We start from the raw sequence: 471 nt of genomic DNA on the forward strand, positions 1-471 counted from the left end.
GCTTCGTCTGCGGGTCGCTCTCCACCTCCGGGTGGCCCACTCCAAAGAAAATAAAAAAGGAGCCCAGCTCACTGGAAGGCACGCTGAGGCTCCGGCGCGGGTAAGAGGGGCCCGCGCCTCACCTCCGGGTGTCCGACAAAGAGGAGCCGAGTGTGCTCATTGGAGGCCAGTGGGACCTCCGGCGCGGTAGCAGGGCCCGCGCTTCACCTCCGGGTGTCCGACAGAGAGGAGCCGAGTGCTCACTGGAGGCGAGTGACACCTCCGGCGCGGCCACCCGGGGGGCCATTGCCCCCCACCCGGCCGCGCTCGCACGCACCCCAACCCCCTGAGCCCCCACTGACCTAGCGGTAAACCAGACCCGCCTTTGGAGGGCCCCCGCCGGCCGGCCGTGGTGCCGGTGTTCGGGCGGACGGCTCCTCCAGCCTGCGGGTTGGCCTCAATGGGCAAGTGCACATGGCACCCGTGAAGCCG

The sequence above is a fragment of the Dunckerocampus dactyliophorus genome, unplaced genomic scaffold, assembly GCF_027744805.1.
Source record: "Dunckerocampus dactyliophorus isolate RoL2022-P2 unplaced genomic scaffold, RoL_Ddac_1.1 HiC_scaffold_44, whole genome shotgun sequence".
Classification (NCBI taxonomy): Eukaryota; Metazoa; Chordata; class Actinopteri; order Syngnathiformes; family Syngnathidae; genus Dunckerocampus; species Dunckerocampus dactyliophorus.